The 21,349-nt window shown below is 43.1% G+C and overlaps 1 protein-coding gene and 1 long non-coding RNA gene across 2 annotated transcripts in view; one reads left to right on the forward strand and one right to left on the reverse strand.

The window, feature by feature from the left end:
- NEDD9 (neural precursor cell expressed, developmentally down-regulated 9) overlaps window positions 1–8,218 on the reverse strand; it is a 74,402-nt gene extending 66,184 nt beyond the window's left edge. Inside the window, exon 1 of the transcript XR_011002020.1 lies at window positions 8,032–8,218. The gene's annotated coding sequence lies outside the window, so the exon portion shown is untranslated. The remainder of the gene's footprint in view (window positions 1–8,031) is intronic.
- The window catches only part of LOC137479202 (uncharacterized), a 29,830-nt gene extending 17,632 nt beyond the window's left edge, over window positions 1–12,198 (forward strand). The window contains exons 2-3 of the long non-coding RNA XR_011002038.1: window positions 11,817–11,909; window positions 12,092–12,198. This is a non-coding gene — a long non-coding RNA (uncharacterized lncRNA). The remainder of the gene's footprint in view (window positions 1–11,816; window positions 11,910–12,091) is intronic.
- Window positions 12,199–21,349: the final 9,151 nt, after the last annotated feature.

Below are 21,349 nucleotides of genomic sequence, written 5' to 3' on the forward strand. Positions count from 1 at the left end.
GAAGATAAAAAAATATTTCAGTATAGTTGTGCCATCTCTGGCCTTCATAAAATTTTGTCTTCATGGATGGTCATGTGAATTGAGGATGGCAAGGGTCAGGGTGGACCATTTCATTTTTATGGTCCTGTGGTCATGGGGAGCCTGGAAGGACAATCTATCAATCTCTTTGTTTGAGTTTATCTGTCCCAGTGATAACCTAGGTGCCAGCAGGTATTTGATGGCGTTATGGTCGGTACGGGTTAGAAGCCAGTGGAAGGGCTATAAATTTTCAGACCTGAGGCATGAACTGACATAAAACCAATGGAAGTTAGGGACAAGCATCTCCTTTGGGGACACTGCTAGGTTGTTTGTACCTCAGCAAGACAGCTGGTTTTACACCAAGACCAGCACATGGATTAGAAGGACACTTAGTCATTTCAAATATGGTGGTTCAACTGCCAGGCTGGGTAGGGAAGCTCCATCAGATGGTGAGGGCACACAGTGAAAGGCATCTGCCAGTAACATGCTACAATTGCTCTAGAGATACTGCATAGCTAAATGCTGAGAATCAGGTCCTACAAGACCCTACCAGTGCTGTCATTTGCAGCATCATTTGCTGTAATTTGACATCACTGTAAATGGAGGGTACCTTGTGAAATGGGAACCTGGGGCACCTGTCCTTTGAGTATCAAAGGGCAAAAGTCACAGAAGATGGAAATCAGAGGCAAAAAATCTGAGATAGGCTCCAGAGAAGATTTTCAACAGTAGTATTTTGCACTGTTTCCCACTATGTCCTGGGAGCCAGTAAAGATTTCTGAAGCTATTTGCTTGATAGAACACCCACTGCTTGTTTTAATTAGCTTGGTCTCATTTTTAATATGCACCCGCTGAAAATTTTGAGTTGGATCTCGTATGCATTCAGTGTTAATTCAGAAAGATGGGCCTAACAATGTTCAAGCTTGCATCCCAGTTATTGCAGGTGTAGTTCCACAAATTTGATCTGATACAGAATAGAGGGAGTGGCAAGGCCCAGCCAAACTAAACTGGGTGGGTTGGAGATATCTTTTGTGTTTCACTTGAACGACTAAAGATATATAAAAGCCATTTAGGTTCCTTTTTAGCCCATTTCTGTTCAAGACTGCTGAGGTCTTCTGTTGAAAGCAAGTAATGATTGCCTGTAGTAGATAGCTTTTCTATTATGAGACAGTTAAAGCATGTCAGCAATCTTTGACTGATAAACAAACCAAGCTCTACTCAGCTTCTCTCACACAGAGCCTTTAAGACTTATTGACATGCCTGGAGCTGAAAAAAAGCCAAAAGCAGCCCTGGTAATGGCTTGTAAACACGGAGTGTGGCCACACCTTGTAGTGTCTGCAGCCTAAGGGAATAGATCTGCCAAACTAGATCTGCTCTTAAATCCCAGGAAACAAATCATTGGTAATAAAACACAATGGCTGTTCTCCATCTGCAATCAATTTCTGTTTAACTAATGATGTTAAGTGGAAAATAGCCACAGTCATCTCTTACTAGGTTCTTGAATAAACAATGGCTGTAGCTCAAATGCTTCATTAGCAGGGAGGGAAGCAGCCAGCAGCTCCTTTTCCAGGTGTCTGTAGCTGTTAGGGTTTGCATAGCTGTGGACAGGCAGGCAACAGGCGTGGCTTGTGTTGCTGCCATCATCCTTTGTGAGATGGAGGGAAGCGTTTCTGCTGCTTGGCCTGGGTAAGTGTGATTTTAACAGCAAGGTGAGCTCTGAAATCCAGTGAAGTCACGAAGTCCTTCTGCTATTTGCAAATGGCTTTGGGCTGAACTGTGAAAGAAGTCACCCAGGGTCTAGGAGAAGCTCTGTGTCACTGGGAGGAAATTACAGAGCTGTGTCTATCTCTAAGCTCTCATACAGAGAGCCTGAGACAAGCCACCTTTTTGTTTCCCCTGTCCACTTGAGCAGGCTTGGGGTGCCACTGCTGGTGGTATGGCACTCCCCTAGAGTAGGCCAGCTGCACAAAGTCAAGATGTTTTTTCTGCTTCAATAACAGAGCAAGGTTCAAGGTGTAATATTTGGTTTAGGGCCAAGGTCAAAAGTTGTCTAAAGCTGAAGCTGATGATATGACTTCAATTTGTCTTGCCAAAAGCAATGCACAGATAACACCTCTCAACTTTCAGTCCTTAAGTTAGCTTTTTGTGCCATCTATAAATTACAGAATCCAAGTTCTCTTAAAGTGAAAATTCTGTGCTATGTATGTACACAAGGCTTGGCTGTTCTCTTACATCAAAATGCCATGCCAAATAAATAATCATGAGCATACAGAATGTCATGAATGAGAGAAGGGGGAAAAAGACTAAAATGAAATAAGACTTCTTAAAAATGAAATGAACAGGCATTGTGAGCAAAGGCAGAATAATTTGTAGGCAGATGAGTGAATCTGTTCTTTAATGGCATTACAATACTGCTAATAAGAAATGTATGTATTAATGGAACTTAAGTAGATGCTAGATCCCCTTGCTTTACTACTAAAGTAAATAAATCTTTAAAGGGTTTTGAGAGAGCCCCTTCACTTCTACCCTGCTCTTTGTTAGTTTAAAGAAAAAAAAAACACACATACACAAAAAACAAAACAGAAGAATTCCTAGAGAAAAATATTTATGTTCATTTGGGGCAACCCAAAGCCTTTAATTTGTTTTTGTTGTGAAAGGCAAATGTTTGCTCTGGGTCTGAGCCCAGCCTGCAGGTGTGGTGGCTGGTCCTGTGTCCCTGCATGTGCCAGCTCATGTGTGGGCGGCTCTTAGGGTGGCCCTCTGGGTATCTTGCCTTGCCACACTCCACTGAGCTGTTTGCATTGCTGGGTGTGTTGTAGATCTGTCTTTCTTGTAAAATCTGGGTATTTCTGGTTTTGGTGACATTAGAGAAACTGTGAAAGGTAGGGGCTTTGTTTTGGTTTGGTTTTCTCTTTATGCTCTTCTGAACAAATGGCTTCAGCTGATCAAAAGGGAGTTCTCTGACTTCTCCCTGGTGTCTGACTGCTTCTGACCATCAAAGCATTGGTTCCAAGCATTTAATGTTTGCACTGACCTATTCCAGCCCTTTTATATCTATCTGTATTTAGTTAGCTGCTCTGGGTCCCCCCTCTCTGGTGGAATAGCAATGGTGACCGTGTGATAGGGGTTTATATTAAATGGCCATTCAAAGAAAGGCTTTATATTGGTACCAAGCATGTTTACTTCTGCTGCTTCTTAGGTGAATCCTTGTGATCCAGATACACACTATGGTAACCCACACAACAGTAAAACATAACAAGTACTTAACTGTCTTTAACTGGCCAAGGTAATACTAAAAAACTGTACACTGGAAGAGCCCAGCCCTTAAATACCAGATTGCTCAAGAGCTGATAAACTTGTCATCTAGTCCCCTGTGCTCTCCCTTCTGCACTCATCCTTGTTAACTCAAGGGTACTTTCTCCAGCTGGTCCAGGATGCATTAATCCATAATCTAAATTTCAGCTAAGTCTCTGTATCTCTGCTTCTTGCTACTCTCCAGTTGGCTGGAGCATGAGATATGCCTTGCTTGCACTTTGGCACACTTGGAAAGGAAGGAGGACTAAGCTGGCTTTAAACTTGTACCTGGCTGCAGCCTAGGACTTACTGGTTTGGACACAGGCGTAACACAGAGCAGGCTCAGGTTTTTTTCCACACGCTGCTTTGTCTGCCAGCATGTCTTGAGGACTACTCTCTTTTGTATGAGGATTATCAGGGGATGGACTTTCTGCTTATGAGTTGTCCCTGAGGTCTTACTGCTGCTTTAAAGAACAGTAAATGCAGGAGCTGCTCCCAAGGCCAGGCTTCCTTTAGATAAACTCTGGCCAACATATGTTGATGAACTAACTACTTGTACAGCAGATGGGAAACAAATGGAAAGCATACAGAGCTCTCTATCTACATTACATGCTCATATATTTTCTGCTCCTCTGCTAATTTAGTCTGAATCTCCTGGGGTTTTTTTCCTTTTATATATATAGTCAAAGCAATTGGTACTTTTCTTCAAAATCCATTCTAAGGTACTCAATTTTTCTTCCTGCCTCATTCAGCACGATACCCAAATTTCTCCATGGTGATTTTTAATGACCTAAAGCACTACGCACCACGTCTCTGTAATTGCCTGTATTTTAGGTAGTTGCTACTTCAGGCCTTTATCTTTCTGTGTTTCAATGGAGATGAAAACAAACTATCTCTGTCAGCTAGAGGTAGAGGTTGTAGATGGAAAAAATGAATGAAAGTATTATTCATGGACTGAAATGTAATCCCCAAAATCCAGTCTGAGAGAACTGCTGCTCAGCTGAGGCCAGTTTTTAAACCTTTAAAGCAACCTGCTTTCCTTGTAAACTGAGGAATTGGGTATAAATATGTTTTATTGCACCTTAAAGTACAAAACAGAGGGTTGAAAGGTACTGTGCTCTCTTGTTAACCCTCACCCTCTTTACATGGAGTTCTCTTAGCCCTCCCACTCTTTCTCTGTGGGTCTTAGTAAAAGTATTAATCCCAGTTTCCCTTCCCCATTGGCAAGGGGCCTCTCCCAGTGCTAGCTTCTCGTCAGACAATACTGCTGAAGCCTGATTCAGAGCTTGCTGCTGATGGCAGGCCTGTGTTTAGCTATTGTTTGGAAACCCTAACAATTAGCCAGGGTGTATATGTTCAGCTGGAAGCCAAGGATGAAGTGCAGAAGGTCAGGGTCTGGGGATGAGCTGCTGAACAAGTGTCACAGAGCAGCTCAGTTTACTGTAGACCAAGGCACCAGCGAATGTGCAGAGAAAAGCCATGATGGCATGTTGGGACAGAAGGTCCTCAGGAAGGGCCTGTTGTTGCTGCCTGAACAAACCAGGTGGATGGGCTTTGTGGTCTGAACTGCAAAAGCAGATAAAGCACTGAGGGCTGAGAAAAAAATACATATTTTTTGCTAAAACATTTAGTTGAATGCTGAGATTCTTGCAAAATCTGGGAGCTGGTGGGGCACGTAGTCTTGTTCTCTGGAGAATGTATCATGAGCTGACAGTGCTGGACAGTGGAAGGCTCATAAGGATAAGAAATGAATGCTGTGTGCTTTCAGGTGCTGCATGTCAAGAGGGAAGTACCTGATTCAAATATAACTTGCCTGGGAGTCATCTGAGCCTGTCGACTTGTTTCAGCTTGTAACTCACTGTTGTGTCTTGCTTCTGCCATTGCTTCCAAATAAGCAGCTAAGAGGACAATGTAATTTACTCATGCAGCTGCCCTGAATACAGGTGTGGGCTGGGTTGTGCACAGAGAGGAAAATGGTGCCCTTGCCCCATTATTGTGCAGGCATTAAAGCGTGTGGGCAGAGCTTAGTTGGCTGGTTTTTGGAAGGTGCTAGTGTTAGGTACAAGTTATATTTCTCTAGGCAGGAAGGCTGAAATATATCCTGCCTAGCTGAGATGCTGAGAGTGAGGTGTCTCCAGGGCCTATTAAGTCTAACACCAGATTCTATTGACTGTGGAGAGAACAACCAAGGCTAGTTGTCTTCGTCAGGTGAGGTGGATGCTAATGCCCCAGATCCTTGGGTGCATGCCTGGCTGGAGATGTCTGAATGGGTGGACACAGAGACAAATGTGATTGTACACATCTCATAGCCCAGCTAAGAGAGGAACAGGATCGCTCCATCCTCCATCAGTGGCAGTAGGACAATCAGCACTGCAAGGCAGAGACTTCCCTTCCATCACGGGGACTTTGCTTTTTGGCCAAAGCACAGGGAGGTGGTTTTGGCCAGTGTCTGAGAGTAAGAAAAAGCTGTATCTGAATCCTGCTGTCTGTTTCCAGGCACGTTCCAGATGCAAGCAAGCCAAAGTTCTTTATTTGACCTCAATTTACACCTTCCTTGAGGGAAATAAGGAGGCTCTGCAACTGAGACTCCTGACTGTAAGAAAGCAAAGTTTGCCCCAAGCATTTCTCTACCTGTCTTAGTAGCAGGAGAGAAGGGAAAGTTTCTGCTTAGTGGTAGAAAGTAAGCACAGCTAAAGCCTTATTAAACACAGGGAGACTCTTGCTACCTTTCAGCTCCTGCTTTCTCCTTGTGATTTGGCACAAATTCATTCTGCCCACACAATTTCTTCAGTGTGACTTGGCTTTGCAAAAAGCTCCTTAATCCACCACAGAAAGGCTTTAATGCAATTGCATCCAACACAGTCCTATTTCACTTGATTTAAATGAGAGAGTTAAATCTCAGTCTAGACGGAGTGCTCTCTAGCTCCTGTGGATCTTGTATCCAGCAAGCTGTATCATCTATGAGTATGTTTCTCATTTTCCAGACGAGCCCAGGGGAATCTGCACACCCCCTCCATAAAATTCCTGTCTGTGCTAAATTGCCTTGTAGTCCTGATTTATGCCTCAATAAAAATATCACGAGAAGGAGAAAATGTTTAATTGTATAACTGACATACTTATGCAGGACACATTTTTGGTGGTTATTTATGCACTTATCTTCTTTAAAAGGGGTATAAAGAACCATGACTTTCATTTACAGTGGGAACAGCAAAAGGTGAGGAGAACAAATGTAAGGGGCAAGGAGTAAACCCTAAACAAGTATGGCTTCTGGAAAAGGACATATGTTAAAAGATTCACTGAAAAAATATGAAGAGATGCATTTGGGATCTTAGGGGATTTAAAAAAAAAACTTGGAGAATCTTTCTATCATTTATCAAACCCAACCCTTTGGGCTATTTGATGTTGAAAGTTGGAAAGCATTTCATTTTTTAAAACAGTAACAAGTGGAAAAAATTATTTAATGTTGCTTATGAAATCATCAGTTCCAAGCTCTTATTTGATTTCTTTCACCCAGACCCCTTTCAAAATTGCTCTGTGGTTTTCTTTTAAAATAGTTTTCTCAAGAATTAATACAGTGCTAGAGACTGGGACAGGAATGCAAGCCCGGCTTCAGATTTGGGCTGTGAAGCTTCTATTGGCAGCCATGTCCTACTGACAAGGCACTCTGGCAGCACCTTAAATGAGTGTGCAAGCAGCACATGCAAGATAAGATGACTCCAGGATAATTAGAAATGGGTTCATTACTGGGAGACTAGCATGATTTATTTAATTACATCATAAATATGCTTCCTTATCTTTTCTATCACCCATGTAAGGATCTAGGTTCTATGACTGTTCTTTGGGTGTGAAAGCTAAGGAGCAAAGTTAAGATTGTAGTTCAACTCCAAATTGGTGCCATTACTGATAAAATGTTTATTATGCCATGGAATTTGTGCTTTGTTCTGCATGATGTGATTCTTGCCTCAAGGGTCATCTAGACTCCAGAGGCTAAAGAGTAGGTGTGTGGTAATGCATAGACATGCCTGTATGTTTGTGTCTTAGGCTGGCAAAAAGAAGAAATACTTCATTAAACGTGCAGGTCAGCAGCATTCTTAATCTCCTTTTCTTTCACTGTTTGTGCCCTGTGGTGTTGTCCTCTGCAGGGAAATTTGGCTGCTGCGGACCAGCAAATGGGGAGCATGAATTTGGGAACTTGTGAAGGCTTTGGAGTGGTGGGGTACAAGGCCTCCTGCAGTGTCTTAGACTGTGTATAGGAGATATTCAATTTTTCCTGTTGACATCTAGAACTTTCCCTTAAATATGAGAAATGACTGGTGTGATCTTCAAAAGTTCATCTCTAGTGGGAAGATGGACTAAGTTGCTCATGTCTTTGTGCTTATGTACTGTGCCCTAATAGGCTGTACCAATCCTCTGAGACATCATTTACTAGAGACAAGCTATCCCCTTCTTTGCCAGACAAAATCTTCTTGGCAATATGTTCAGTGAAACTGCATTTACTACAAGACTTGCAGCGTTATCCCTACCCAGGATACCAGCTCTTGCTAGCTTTGACTCCACAAGTAATTGCAAGTGAGCTTAACAGGGAGCACTCTGCCTGGCTTCTGAACAACGTGGGTGTTTAGTCAGCCTCTGAGAAAATACTCTCTTTCTTGCTGAACTGAAAAGAAAGGCACTTAAGCTTCTATTAAAACAGCTTTTGACTTTGTAGAAAGTGAAACTTACCATTATCCAGTGTTTTTTGCTTCCACCTACAGTATGTTAATTGAAGGAACACAGGAGCTTTGTGCATCGATGATGGTTATCTCCATAGGAAATCCAGTATTGTGGTTACACTGGCTGGTTTTTTGCCTTTCCCAGTTCTAGCACTTCTTTTCACTTGCAGGATTTCCTTGTTCCAAATATTTCTTCACAGACCCAAGTGATTTTTTTCCACCCTCTGAAAGAAAAGGTCAATGAAATAGAGATGAGCAAAGGAGGAAAATGTCTTTCCATTTACTTACCGTCCTGCCAATTAAAACACTTTTGTTCCACACAGGGTTTCCCTGCATGCCTCTCCTGATGGTACACAAGACTTTCCTCAGGAAAAAGCTCTAATTCTCTCCAAAATGTCATTAAATAACTTTGCTTCTGTCAGCAATATATGTTTTTAATCAATGGCATGGTGATTTTTTATCCCTGTTAAGGTCTAAGGAATTTTGGCAGGTATAAACTGATGCATGCTGCATAGCCTTACTTTACTGTTCCCTGTACATTTATGGGGGAGGCTGACACCCAGAGCTGTTCAATACCTCTGGAATACTTATTTCAGCAGTTCCTTCATCTGCATATCTGCAGCCTATGTTGCACCTATGTGCTGGGAAACCTGAAGGACAAACAGACCTCATCCAGAGTAAAATCAGCTACTTTGTGGACCTTCACTAATAAGCTTTGAGAGAAATGCAGCTGGTAAACCAAAGCACAACCGAATCACAATTTTGATTTGAAATGATAATGCTTTATGAGTTTGAATAACTCAGACTTCGAAAAAATATTTTTCTTGCTCTTCTTGTTGGGACACTGTCTGGAGCCAGACCCACCATATGGATTATGCAAACATAAAGGGTTAATCTCTACACTGAAGATCATTAATTGAACTTTAAAATGACCAGTCACGCTGTCACGACTTTCAAAGATCGTTTTGATTTGTTTTTTAAACCTGCTTGTTGCCTTGGGTAACAAGTATAAATATAACCATGCTGAGGCCCCGCCCTTGTTCTGATAAGGGATACTGAAACTGTGATCCTGCATGGAATTTGCCTCCAGAGCATTAAGTGATGACTGTCCACCGACAACCAATTACTCAGTGTGAATTTTCTGAGACACTTCAGGTTTCAAAGGTGAACTGCATGGAAAAAAAACACCAAATGACCCATGGGAGGTGTCAGGAAATAGCTGAGCAAACTTGTGAGAAAATTGTGAGTTAAAGGGATATGCAAAGAGTTTATGCTACCCATGAAGGGTGTGAAGTTTTAGGTGAGCTCTGGGTACGGCTGCAGTAAACCATAACTTAATCCTTTGAGCATGCGATGCACAGGATGAGGCTGAGTAGAGTTACTTGGCTTGGGGATCTTTTCTGTTTGCCAGGAGAATCAGTCTGGAGGAAACTTTGGAAACAGAGCACACTTGATTTTTTTTTTTTTTTTTTTTAAGAGCTTGGTAACTTTCCCTATTTGTACTTCCAAATCCAGGAAAGTGGCTGTAACAAATGCCTCTGTTTCTTTTGGCTTGCTGGGGCCTGGGGGGTCTCTGAGTTATGACAGTGGCTCCTGCACTTCAGATGTTTTCACTGTCCTCTTGGTAGCATGTGGAGAATTCAGGAGGCATGACTTCCTTCCTGCCCCAAGGTCTTCTAGACAATATTAATGCTTTGTCCAAAGTTACAGAAGACATGACTGCACAAAATGACTGCTGCCTTAAAGTATGCTTCCATCACGGCACTAACAGCTGCCACAACTCCCAACCAAAACAGATCTATAACAAAGGGCCTGAGTAAGCTGTCGTGTCCTTCAGCTGACAGCAAGGCTGTAGGTAAAGGTTGCACAGCAGCCTCCTTTTTCTGTTCCCACAAATGAGGAAAACTGATGTCCTGGCAAGGGCTTTTCCTGTCTGTCTGGGTCTTAAGCACAGAAGCAGAACTTCCCAGGAAATAAAAAGAAATTACATTTTTGTGTGCAAGTAGCTGCTGGCTGCTAGTTGTGTTTTTTTCTTGTTTACTCCCTCTGTCCTCCCAACTTCTAAAATGTTTTCAACGTGTTGGACCCAACTGCTTACTCCTCATCCAGCCTGCAGAAGATTTAAAGAACAGGATCAAAGACTTCCCTGTACATCACATACCTCAAGTCCAGAGGAATGAAGGAACCAGAGGTGATGCCCCAAACCCAGTGTATTTAGTTCAATATATATTCACAAGTGTGATCATACATTGGCCGAAGATTTTGGCCAGGTGGGAGATGGCTTTGGGGAGACTCCTCATGAAAGCAGCATGTTCTGCCTTGCTGCAGGACTGCTGCTTTTGGCCTTACTTAGTTCATCTCTCTGTAGACCCTGTTTTGAAAAAGCTTTAGTGATCACTTTTGCTCTTCTCTTCCTCCTCTTCAGCCCCTGTGGTATGTGACTCATAGGCTGCGTTTGGCTCCTCCTCTTGAGGCAGAGGGCAGGAGCCGTATTTCCTTCTCTTGTATTCCCTCCAAGCCACCTCTTCTTCTGCAAGGTGTGACCTTGAGGAAGGGCATCTGTGCCTGTCCTGTGTCCCTTCAGGGAGTGATGGCCAAACAGCTTGTGCATGATTTCTTGCTTGGGCTGAATATACATCTCTCCTGTGACCTGGAAAGTGTGCTGGCACTGCTGGAGTTTGTCTAGGCGGTAGGAATCCTGCAGGCATAGCTATAGGGTGAGGTTATGCCAATGCAGTAATGCCAGTGTCAGTTCCTTTGCCTGTGGATCAAGAGTGTAGCTCAGTCTCCTTTAGATATTTATGAAGTGATAACTGTCAACTATGGCAGGATGGGCAGTATGTTTGATCCTAGCAGTCCCTTGCTTTCCTGAGATGTGATACTGACCTGCTGATGCATGCTGAGCCTGGGAAGGAGCATGGAACTGGAGGGAGCCATTGGCTGAAGGATCCACACAACAGACTAAACCAGAATGGCCTTTTGTTTAGGGCATCAAGTCTGAAGTCTGTTGATATGTTATTTAATCTGTTAGTGTGGGATTTTGCCACTGCCCAAGAGTAAGGCATGAAACCAGTTTATTAAGTGCCTAGAGCATTCATTTTTCTTGCTTACTTCAGAGTCTCTTGAAGAGATTGCATTTCTTGCCACCATGTTAGGCAGCAGTGACCTCATGCTAAATCCCATGAACCAAAGGCTGCAGGATACTTGAGCTTGAGTTTATAGTTTAGGTGACAAAATAGCACTCCAGAGGTGAAAAAGTGTTTCTCAAATGAGTGTTTTGGGAACATTACCCTTACATTTAAATTAATACTTTCAGTTCTGTAGTGCAGTCTGAGACACACAAAAACCATTTTTTTCCCACATGGTACCAGAGCAAATTATTGATCCATGTGGTTTATGAGGGTAAACCATAGTACTAAAGATGATGGAAAGACAGACAGTTAAAATACTTTTTAAAATAAAAGCACTAAATAAATCCCTGTCAAATGCAAACATAAAATCTTAAGCCCCCCTCTTCTATAGAAGGACAGTTCTGTACTGAGGGGGCTGACTGCTACTCTGTGTACTCCATGATTTTATTTTGTACCCTCTCATAGCAGTGAGGAAAGAAAATAAGGCACAACCCATATGCCATAAGATCTGCCATAAGGGATTTCGTCTCCTCCTCTTGCTCCATAATGAGCAAATGCTCTGTGCCTTTGCTTCATAAACAGATAATTTATTCCTTGACACTGAATTCACCTTTTATTAGGTATATTATTTTCACGAGTGTATTTCAAACTGTTGCCCTTTCAGGTACGAATGAAGTGCTACAGGAAGTTACTGGATTCTAATTAGGAGAAGAGTCTGAGGAACAGGCTGCAGAGGCAGTCCTTGTGAGTTGAGCAGGTAAGAGTGAGGGAGTGAGCCCTGTTATAAGGACTTGAAGTGGCTTGTCATGGTGGCTTGGGCAACAGAGTCCACATTTTAGGCATCATGGGAAGGTCTCATTTTTGCCAATTCTCTGCGGCAGGATTCTGGCTACAGTCACTTGCAGCTGGAAATAGCTATCTAACATACTCTGTTTACAGGGGAGCCAGTGAGAAGAATTCTAGGTGCAGAAATGCAGAGGAAAGTCTTGGTAGGCAGGAGTGGAGAGAACCAGAAGAAGCTGGCTAAATAAAGGGATAGATCATAGAATCAAAAAATTGGGTATGAAGTGACCTTACTTCTCTTCAAAATTGGGTTTGGGTATGAAGTGACCTTAAAGATCATCTAGTTCCAACCCGCTGCCAAGGGCAGGGACACCTCCCACTAGATGGCTGAGACATAAGCCTTGATTAATTTGGTTTTGCTGTTCAGAGAATGCATGGGAACTGAGAACATACCCTACATACAGAGAATGTCTCCTAATTCTTAAATCACCTGCAGTGAAAATTGCCAGATACTTCTGGCTTGGAAGATCCTGCCTGGAGGTGTTTACAGGTCTCCCAGGCTTAGACCAGGTGGTCTGATGGCTTTGGGGTCAAACCACAGGCACAGATCCTGTAAACAGTCTCAGTTCCTGAAAGGAGCCACTCCTGATGTGGCTACATGAGACAGGTCTGATGGCTGTACTGAGCTGCAACTTTAATCTGCACACTTGGACCATAAATACTCTCAGTCTGTTAAGCAACCTGGAGAGTAACTGGTTGAAGAGCATTACCCCAGAGGTCACTCTCCTTCAGGTCTGGATTTCCTTTTTCAGCAATAGGCTGCAAATCTGCTGGAAGCTGTCTTAACCACCTTTTGGGAGGACCAAAGGGAGTAATAATGTGCTATTGCACTAGCTCTAGCAGAGAGGTGTAAATGTTGCTCAAAGAGCCCTTTTCTCAAGTGAAAATCTGTTGTGTCAGTATATTTATTGTAAAACATTAAGAAAGTGATACTAGGAGCATCCTATTAATATGTGGTTTAAATAATACTAATGGTACTTTCAAAACTACAAGCCAAGGTCATCTATACGACCTTTAGTTTAAGTTAATAGAATCATAAAACTTTTCTCCTTGTCATGCAGCACACTCAGTCTGTTTCTGTTTCACAGTGTGTGGCTCCATGCATGATCTGGTAGATATTGTATGTCCCCTTCAGCCCTGAGCAAATGTAGTTATTTTATGTTTGGCTGTCAGGTAGTTCTGCTGTTGTAGATGTCCATACAGTGTTTTCTGCCTAGTGATGAGAGGTAGTGTTTTGGGAGGAGCAGAGGAGCACAGAAAGTTAATTCATTATCATCTAGGGCATGTGCTATATGTGCTGCACCTGCCATCAGGCATCTCATCTGAGTCACTTCTCACTGGGTGAGGAAAGGCATGTCTAAAACCTCTCTTCAGCTGAAGTCTGTTACTTCCAATATTTTGCAAGGGGGATAGTGGTGTAAAAATATGCAATCTAAAATATATATTTTTTATTTCCATTTGAAACTTGTTTTTAATATCAAAATTTAGATACTTATGTTCTTAAACAGTTTTGTTTTGATGAAGAGTAAACCCAAATGTTTGAGTTTTTTATAATAGTTACTGACAACTATTTACTGATTTTTGATCCAACTTTGCTCATAGGCTGGCTTGAATGAAAAACAGATTTGTTTAAGGTCAGAATGAACTGTGAGATCAGGATGAAAAATTCCCAAACCCTTTTTACTCGTACATACCATTTTTCTTACACTACTTGATTAATTTAAGTATAGGCCTCTGGTTTTGGTTGTTGTTGCATGTACCTACCATCCTAGCACAGCAGGCCAAAAATGTTTCAGTGTAATTAATTGGAAGTAGATGAATATGAATTAACTATTTTTAAAGCCTGGGGTTATATAAGGCAATAGGCATTTTGCAGGAACTGTGCAAATGTCATAGATACAATCTGAAGTTATGGAAACATTTTTGGTATAAAAGACCATGTTTTTTCTTTCAATACTATGTTCACTACTTCAGCAGCATATTATGACTTTTTGCAGAAAATAAAGCAGGGTTCTTCTAGACAGGATACTAGAGCAGAGCCCCTGACTGGCACTTGAAGTACGGGCACTGAAGGAGGTAGGGGACTTATGGGAAAATATGTGATACGTGATAAAAGGCATGTGCATGAGGACTGAAGCTGAGAAATGCAGATACAGAGGCTGTTTGTACAGTATGACTTCAGAGTACTCGACTTTGTAGCTATAGTATTCTTTTAATTTGTAAACGTTTTTGATGCTGGTAATGCTGGACTGAGATGTAGCAGGGAGGATTGATGTATATGTGCATATATGGATATACATATTTAAACCCATGTGAAACCCATGCTTGGTTTTTATTCACCCAGCCTTTATTCTGTCTGTGAGAGGACAGTTGAGGGAGTGGGGGCCTAAAGCTTCTCAGCTTTTCTGAGAGGTATAAGCGAGCAGGGTGATACAGGACCCTGCAGTACCAGCTAAAATGTGGCATGCACGATGCTTCTTGGGTCGGTAGGGAAGCTCCACTTGGACAAAGGAGAAGAGAGGTTTTGGTGGCTGCCTCTGTTATTTTGCCATATTAATTCACAAAATTCAGTGGGCTGCAGCACATATCCTGCTGACGCAAGGTGTTGGTTTTGGCATGACGAGTTGCAGCAGGATGGTTACTCCCTTGCCTGAGGTTAGCAAGAGGAAGAAAACAAAACCAAAGATTAGTTTTTTCCAGCCTTTTGCTCCTGGAGGTGGATGAAATTTGTTTGTGTTTCCATGTCAGAGGAGTGTGGATGTTGCAGCTTTTCTCTGTGGGGCACAGCAAACACTGCTGACACTCTGTTGACAGCATGCTCTGTAGCTGCTGGGTTGAGCTCTGTCAGCTCCCTGAGCAAATTGTGCCAGGCCTGTTTTTCAGTAGTGCTAATTCAATGCTCAGGAAAAAAACAAGCTGGGCTAAGTCTTGGAAGTGTCTGGTAGCTTTTGTCCCATCTGTTGCAGAGTAGTAGGAAAACGCTGGGAAATTCCGCATGGGCAGTTACAACTATAATGATGGAGGCAAGACCTGTAATACACTGCTGTACTTTCAAGTTTTGAGAACTTTTAGGTATAAGCTGTTGCTTTCGGCCTCTCTCAACATATTTGCAAGTAGGGAACAATGATAAAGAGATTGATAGGTGTCCTGGTTTTGGCTGGGTTAAAGTCAATTTTCTTCCTTGTAGCTGGTACAGTGCTGTATTTTTGGATTTAGTATGAGAGTAATGTTGATAGCACACTGATGTTTTAGTTGTCACTCTGTAGTGCTTACCCTAAGTCGAGGATTTTCTAGTTTCCCATGTTCTGCCAGCAAGGAGGTACACAAGAAGCTGTGAGGGAGCATGACCAGGACAGCTGGCGCAAACTAGCCAAAGGGATATTCCATAAAATAGAGCATCCTGCTCCATCTGCCAGCTGGAGGAGCTGTCCAGGAGGGGCTGATGGCTGCTCGGGGACAGGCTGGGTATCAGACAGCAGGTAGTGAGCAACTGTGCTGTGTATCACTTGTCTTCCTTGGGTTTTATTTCTCTGTCTCTTCTGGTTGTCTCTCTTTCCATTACAATTATTATTTTATAATTATCATCTTATTTCAATTATTAGACTGTTCTTATCTCAACCCTGTGGGCTTTACCTTTTTTCCAATTTTCCCTATCCCACTGCAGGGGCGGCAGGGTGTGAGAGTGGGTGGCTGCATGGTACTTAGTTGCTGGCTGGGATTAAACCACCAAACACCAGGGATCACGTCCTGCACCAGCGAGCACTCAGTGTGCACCAGGCCCTGCCACTTTCCCATCACACTTTGGGAGGTACAACCTGGCAGTGGAAAAGCCTCACGGTTAGGCTTCAAACCCATGACCTAGCTGAATGAGTTGCCTGGAGAAGATGACTACACCTATAACCATACTTGCTCCTGGGAAAATCTACTCACCTAATCCCACTCACAGTGTTGTGAGAGTGGTGGTTGCCACCCCCTGAGCCCTGAGGTGTTTGTGGAGGTAAGCAGAGGCAAGTCTTATGGAACAGGGGGTACTAAACAGCCTAATGAACAGCATGCAGAGCAGACATGAGTTAATGTAAAAGTGAAGTACCCTAGTTGAAAGCTAACAAAAAATAAAGCTTGGCTGTCCTGTTGGAAGTGCAGGAGTCCTTGTGTTCTAATTTAGGTGAAGAATTAGTCATGGGCAGCAGAGCAGAGCCTTGTGGGGTGCAAAAATCTGCCTCCTGGAGTCCCACTCCTCCCATCAGCATGCCAGGAACCTCCCTGGTGCCTGATGGGATGCAGATAGTCATCAACCCGTAGCCTTCCGCAGTCTCTGGTGCACAAGCTCAATTTATCAGGGACCAGCGTGGTCCCAGGCAATAAACAATCAATCAAGGTTGATGTGCCAATGGAGAGGAGCTGCAGGCACTTTTCAGGTTCTGCGTAGGCAGCTGTCAGGAGGGTGGTGTTCCACCCTGTTCAAGCCCATGTATTTGGAAGTGGATGGGACCCCTCTAAGTGGCACCCTTGGCATGCAGCCAGGATCCTTGAGGAAGTCATTGTCACAGACTGCTCTTGCCTGTGTGAACATAACCCAGAACAGCAGCTCTGATCGTACATGAGCTTACACTTGCTGTATGCTGTGCCAGAGGCAGGTGAAAAAAAAAGTAAATGAATCCCCAAGCATAGCCTTTCATTGAAACCAAATGTGTTTATGGGAAAGGCAGGAGTTACCTAAGAAAGATATGTATTTAAATGTGCATAGTTAAGTATCAGTTGTCAGCTACTCATTTGAAGCCCTATAAATAGTACCTCGTTCATTTTTATGTTATGACGTGCATACAACATTTGGAGGTTAAGTTGGGTATGCTTTCCTCTAAGTGCCAATCCAGTTCTGCATCAGGAATATCAGTTTGTTCCCTTTCATGCTTATTTTTCCCCTGGCTTACGTGCAGCACTGTCAAATAAAAATTTGTCAAAGGCTAATTGTTTTCAGTATTGGAATAAATACAGAAACACCACTGATGACATTTTTGTAATTAATTTTCCCTCTGTGTTTTTGTGGGCTTTTTTACTTCCCCCAGTCACAGCAAGTTATATCACTAGATAAACATCTCCTTAGCATCCCAGTCAGGCAATCATCCAAGCCCAAATGTATATGTTGGTTTTGCTGACAAAAAGAAGGGCATGCCACTTGGCACCAAATGCTTCTCCAAGCTCAGCACTCCTCTGACATAAATGTATATATATATTTACATATACAAGGGGATTTTTGGTTGTTTTTGTTGATTTTTCCCCCCAAAGTTCTGTAAGCTATTTTCCTTAAACTCCAGCAATAATGAAAAACACTTGTTTGTAGCAAGGTCTGAATTGTTTGGGTGCTTGCCTGGAACTCACTGTCTTGGGGGTCAGATGAGCTCAGGGCACAGGTGGGTGCAGGGTGGCAGCATGGTGGACACCCACTGGCAGGCAAACAGGGCTGTAATGAAATGCACTCTGTGCCTATGCAAATAACCCCTGTATTCAGATTTCTCATGTACAAAAGCAACTCTTGAGACTTTTCATGCTCCAGCAACTCTGCCACAGGGGTTAGCACCCCTAGGAGATGCTATGAGGAACTGAAGCCTGACCTTGACTTGGGTCTGCTCCAGGGGAATTCAGCTCATGAGAGCCAGGCCATGGTACAGTGTGGGGCTGGGACCGTTTTGCCCACAGTGCTGAAATCTGCTGTCATTAAGAGGGTCTGATAATCAAACCAGAGTGCTCCTCTTGCACGGGCAATAACTCTAGAATGTCGTCTTAATGGCTCAGTCCAGTGGTGTGTTGTGTAGTTCTGACCATGATTTGGACGTCCGCTGCTCTTCCTGGGGGGAAGACCATCCCTTTTCCCTGGGGTGTTCAGGACCACATACATCCACATTATTTTGTGTGGGAATAAGAGCTGTAGTACCTGTTACTCTCATCTCTGGGCTGTTTTGATGGCAAGATGCCCGTGGAACAGTTATTCCATGCTTTGTGGCTACAGATAGATCTGATAATTGATCACTTTGGTTCACTGCAGTGTAGTTGTGCAGAACTAACCTGGGCAGAACCTCAAACACAGTGTCATGTTTTCACTGCAAATAGGTCAGCAGAAGAAAAAGTCACCTACTGGAGCATCAGGGAGAATTGCAGTTTCCCAAGGCAGGTCTCTGGAGGGAAACCACTGAACAATTTGCAGTGAAGACCTGACAGTTTGAGGTTCTGCCCAGGTTACTTCTGCCCAACAGCAATGAACTAATGTTCAGTTGCAGCTGAGAATGATTTCAAAGGGAAAAGTAGCAAATGAAAATGAAAAGGGTCATTCTGTGTGCTTAGCTTAGCAGACCTGGCTGTATCCGTAAAAATATGTGGTTGCCCTTACAAGTAACAAATGAGAAACAGGTCTAAAATACCTCTCCTCCATTTTTTATGACTTGGTCCCCTGATTCTGTGGGAACCATCTGCCTTGAGAGGAATGAATTCCACTGCTTGTGCCAACTCTGTCAAATCTGACAGCAAATTCAAACTGGGAAAGAGGACATGGGTTTGCCCTTCAACAGGTGACACATTTTTTAAATGTGCTAAGTGATTAACACTGGACAAGGCTGGGATTTCTAACTTTCTGGTGGCCCTAGCAGTGCTCAGATGCACACAGGGGCAATCAGAAAGCAGTTTCAATTTATTTGCTTCAGTCTGCCAGCTGTCACAGACTCAAAGTTGCATATAAACTTTGTTGTTCTTGAACAAATGACAGAGGAGATTGTGCATTCAAAGCAGTATTATAAGCGGTCAATTTTTTCTGGTGGCACTGGAATGTGCTTTTCTAAGCGTGGAAGCTGTGGAGGTCAGAGAAGTCTTCCTGCTTTTGCAATAGCAATAAGTTTCAGTTTACAAAACAGTTTCCCAGTTTCTGGGACAAGAACACAAGGCATTTGACAGTCTGGTTAGAGATAAGCTGTTTGGGAATGTTTTTTTTCCAGATCATTTTAATATCAAAACTAGATCCTACTTTGTCTAAAACTAACCCTTTCTATGAGAATTAATAGTTCTGAGAGACTTAGATGTAAAAAATTCAGATTTTTTTATTTGCATGGCCTGTTTTGATATTTTTGCGTAGTAAACGCTAGCTTAAAACTAAAGCTCTACCTCAAAATTACCTTAATTTTAACACTTAGTCATAAGGACCCCAAAACAAGAAAAAAAAATCAATATATTTTGAAGTGCTCAAAGCTGGGAAAAAATCCCAACAAAAAAAAAGACAGAAAGAAGGGCTAGATGTATTTTAGCTTTTTTGGTTTTGTACATTTAGATTTTTCTCTAGAATAATTCTGTCAAAGTCTCAAATGTTTTCTCCCACACCGGAGATTTATTTCTAGTCCAGTTTATTATGGATTCAGCAGTAAAGCAGTGCCCCCCACGATAGACAGTTTTGCAAATGCTCTTTGAGAGGGAAAGGAAATCTGGCCCAGCCAGTCTCTTAGTGGAACTACTCAAACCAGAGGCCTTTCCCACATGATGTTAGGGGTACTTACTTTCTCTCTGATGCTTTCCAGACAGCACTCATAAAATAAAAAGGATGGTGTCTCAGAAGGGAGGGGTGTGGGGAGGTTTGGGCTGTGCAGTGATGCACCATTGAATGCATGGGCATGTACTTAGAGGCTGGACAACATGAAAACTAAGTTTTGTTGAGCTCCATCCTGACCCTACCTCCACTGCTCTCCTCTAGTGGCTCCAGCTTTTTCTGACATCCTCACCCTGCAGGAAGGGAGGAGAGGCCTCTGTGGAGGAGGTGGGGGCCCAGACCCTCTTTTGCCATGCTGAGGAACTGGAGATGTTTCCCCCACAGATCACTAAAGATGTGTATTGGTAAGGGGGAGCGTTCTTGACATCTCTTGTGATGAACATAAGGCTTTTCAAGAAGTTTGCACTGCCTACAGGGTTTTCCAGCAACACAGGGACCAAGTAGGTCCCTGTAGGACCAGCCAAGTAGGACTGAAATCATTCACCCTCCTTACCCATGGCCTGTCCCACAGCCACTAGCAATGCTGTGTGATCTGTAGGGCTGATGACATTGCCAGTAAATGAGCTTGTAAATAATCTGGACAAGATCCTGGGAGTGATAATTTGTTTCCTGATGGGGCAGGAACTGTTAGAGGCTGACCTACTCTTCTGTTCTCCCACCTCCTATAGGACTTTTAATTTTAATAACTCTCTTCTCTCTCTCTTTGCTTTGGTGCTATATTCTACTGGGTTTTCCTCCTTCAGAGTTTTATTGTTACCTTTTTTATCTTCCCTGCTCCCTGCTGCTTTTGAGAGCCAATGAAAAGAGTCACAGCCTAGGACTTGCCATGAACAGAGTCTGAGCAAATCCATCCACTGCTGCTGTCAAGGGCAGCCTTAATACTCATTTGATCCGTAATGAAACTTTAAAATTTCCAATCTGAAATTGCAGAGAATTATCTCAAAGGCACAAGCACAGCAGTTGAGCTGCTGGGGAAGTCCTAGAGGACTTTCCCTGAGAAAACAGCATGGTCTGGGTTGAAAGAGGCTTTATGTAATAATTCTTGCTCCACCTTCCACTGACACCTCAGACGAATGGCCCTCGCCCTTTCTGATTCAAAAAAGGCTGACCAAAAATGTCCCTTCCAGCAGGTCAGCTGCCTGCTGCTTCTTGATAAACATGCTTTATGTCAAACACCTTAGGTGAGTGCAGGCATTCTCTGCCCTTGAGCCACTCTGCTGTTGTGATAGATGCTGCTGCCCTTCCTGCTGGGAGTCAGTGTGCTTGGCAAAAGGAGAACACCATGCTAGGCTGTGGGAGAGGAAGCATATTGCTGACGAAAAGGGAGAAAAAGGTGGAGTCCAAGACTTTGTACAAGGCCCCCTCCCAAAACCCTCTTAATCATCTTGTGTCATACCCCTGTTTAATTCCAGGAAGTCCTTCACTCTTACCTAGTTTTCCAAGTATTGGCATCAGCAAGGAAATGGTGCTTAAATGAAGTGATGATGAGGCCTCTGGAAACGTCCAATGATCTTTGATGGCTTGACTCCAGAGCCAGCCAAGGCACCTCTTGGATCGCCTCTTGAGGCTTGACCATCCCCAGAGTAGCCATGTAAGCCAAACCCAATGAGCAAATCAGTGTGGAATGGCTCCATGCTGCAAAGGCTGTTTCATGTTGTTCTAAACTCAAAAGCTGGAAAATTCAGAGCCAGCACTAAATATTTGTTCCACTTTCAAAGCTGAGCATAAGGGAGTCATTCCTTAAATAGTGAATGGCTGTTCTCTGAGCCCAGATGTGCTTATAGTGTGGGGCTTGCCAGTGTTTTCCTTTCTTCCTGCTTCCCACATGA

This window comes from Anomalospiza imberbis, chromosome 1, assembly GCF_031753505.1.
Source record: "Anomalospiza imberbis isolate Cuckoo-Finch-1a 21T00152 chromosome 1, ASM3175350v1, whole genome shotgun sequence".
Classification (NCBI taxonomy): domain Eukaryota; kingdom Metazoa; phylum Chordata; class Aves; order Passeriformes; family Viduidae; genus Anomalospiza; species Anomalospiza imberbis.